Source organism: Mustela nivalis (assembly GCF_964662115.1).
Source record: "Mustela nivalis genome assembly, chromosome: 3".
Classification (NCBI taxonomy): domain Eukaryota; kingdom Metazoa; phylum Chordata; class Mammalia; order Carnivora; family Mustelidae; genus Mustela; species Mustela nivalis.
The window spans coordinates 131,285,890-131,288,680 of NC_139022.1; positions in this window are offsets into that span (position 1 = coordinate 131,285,890).

Sequence of the window (2,791 nt, forward strand, 5' to 3'; positions counted from 1 at the left end):
TGGACTTGACTGAGCTTAGAAGGATGATTCCATAGAAGCTGTGGAGGAGACGACTCCCATGGTTTCCAAACATGAGTGAGCGCATGACCCCTCCAGGACACTATTAAGAAGGCAGATCCAGGCCACGTTTGCAGATGTGATTCACCGTATTGAGGGGTTGGAGGAGAGAATTTGCTTTTAACAAAACTCCGGATAATTCTGAGGCAGGAAATTATTCTGTGGGCTGACCTTGAGAAGTTCTCTCCACGTCATGCCCCGCCTCCAGGCTGACCTAAAACTCTCCCCATAGCAGGCATCCACTCTAGAAGGCTCCAGTTAAAAAGCAAAAATAAACATTGGGGAGGGTATGTGCTTTGGTGAGTGCTGTGAAGTATGTAAACCAGGCGATTCACAGACCTGTACCCCTGGGGATAAAAATATATTATATGTTTTTAAAAAATAAAAAATAAAAAAATTTAAAAAAAAAAAGAAAAAATAAACAGTGGATAAAAGAAAGTCTCTTCAGTAAATGGTTCTGGGAAAATTGGACAGCTCTGCATAGAAGAATGAAACTTGACCATTCTCTTACACCATATGCAAAGATAAACTCGAAATGGATAAAAGACCTTGATGTGAGGCAGGAATCTATCAAAATCCTAGAGGAGAACATAGGCAGTAATCTCTTCAACACCGGCCACAGCAACTTCTTTCAAGATAGGTCTCCAAAGGCAAAAGAAAAGCGAAAATGAACGTCTGGGACTTCATCAAGATCAAAAGCTTCTGCAGAGCAAAGGAAACAGTCAACAAAACAAAGAGGCAAACCACAGAATGCAAGAAGATATTCGCAAATGATACTATAGACAAAGGGCTAGTATCCAAGATCTATAAAGAACTCCTCAAACTCAACACACACAAAACAGATAATCACGTCAAAAAGTGGGCAGAAGACATGAACAGACACTTATCCAAAGAAGATATACAAATGGCTAACAGACACATGAAAAAATGTTCATCATCACTAGCCATCAGGGAAATTCAAATCAAAACCACATTGAGATACCACCTTATACGAGTTAGAATGACCAAAATTAACAAGACAGTAAACAACAAGTGTTGGAGAAGATGTGGAGAAAGGGGAACCCTCCTACACTGTTGGTGGGAATGCAAGTTGGTGCAGGCACTTTGGAAAACTGTGTGGAGATTCCTTAAGAAATTAAAAATAGAGCTTCCCTATGACCCTGCAATTGCACTACTGGGTATTTACCCCAAAGATACAGATATAGTGAAAAGAAGGGCCATCTGTACCCCAATGTTCATAGCAGCAATGGCCACGGTCACCAAACTGTGGAAAGAACCAAGATGCTCTTCAGCAGATGAATGGGTAAAAAAGATATGGTCCGTATATACAATGGAATATTATGCCTCCATCAGAGAGGATGAATACCCAACTTTTGTATCAACATGGACGGGACTGGAAGAGATTATGCTGAGTGAAATAAGTCAAGCAGAGAGAGTCAATAATCATTTGTAAGTAGTTTCACTTACTTGTGGAGCATAAGGAATAACACGAAGGACATTGGGAGATGTCTCAGAGAAGTGAATTGGGGGAAATTGGAGGGAGAGACACACCGTGAGAGACTATGGACTCTGAGAAACAAACTGAGGGTTTTGGAGGGGAGCGTGGTGAGGGATTGGGTGAGCCAGGTGGTGGGTATTAAGGAGGGCACGTATTGTATGGAGCACTGGGTGTGGTGCATAAACAATAAATGCTGGAACGCTGAAAAGAAATAAAATAAATGGGAAAATTAAAAAAAAGGTAAGCATGTACCCCAAGAGACAACCAACAGCTCATCAACAATTGCTATCCCATCAGCACATATTCAGGGTTGAAAAGCTGTAAAGGCCTGAACACCACCCTGGAAGCAAGAACGTAGGGAAAGATTTGCGAGGTTGGGTGGGAGAAGGGAGTTGAAGATCCTGGTTCTAAGGGGTTTGGAGACGAAGAGGGAGCCTTGCCAGAACAAGAAGAGAAGAGGAAAGTGATGGGGAGTTGGAAAAGCCATGGAAAAGGATGAGAGATTTCAATATAATTTTGGCTACCTTCCACTTTCCTCCAGCACTCGAAGGAACACCGATGGATCAGATTTTCCCAACCTTAATATAGTACCAGGTATTTGGGAGGGGGGAATGTCTGTATTAGCAACATTCACAATAATACATTAATAAAGTTATCTTATCAGCCTAATATGTTCATACATTGTAAAGAATTAAAAAACAACTTTTGACAATTTATTGGCAAATTATTTCATTAATTTATATGGTGATTATTTCCTTTGGGAGCATTTTGCACCATCTTTGTAGTGCATTATATTTTACAAGCTCTCATTGGTGTCCCATCAGTACTTCCTGATTGGAAAACTATTCGGTTTGTTAATAAAGCTCGGGAAATGCTGAAGTCCATCCACACCCTTCATTTCTTCTTCAAGTCGTCTTCTTTGCAGACTCCCTGAATCGGGAACTCTATGGCAATGACAGCTCAGTGTGCTTCTGGAAAACTCCATGGGAAGAGCATCCTTCCTTACGTCCCATCCAACAGCTCTGAGAGTTTAGCGAACATCAGAGTCAGTGGTGGGTTTATAAAATAGAGCTTGCGGGCTCCAGCCCCAGAATTTCTGAAAATCTGCTCCTGGGACAGGTCCCGAGCTGCTACTACTGTTGCTGCTGCTGGTCTGGGACAAGCTTTTGAGCACTACTGGCCTGATCCTGGCCACGCCCCTGAAATTTCAGCTCCCTCTTCCCTAACTCTGATTCC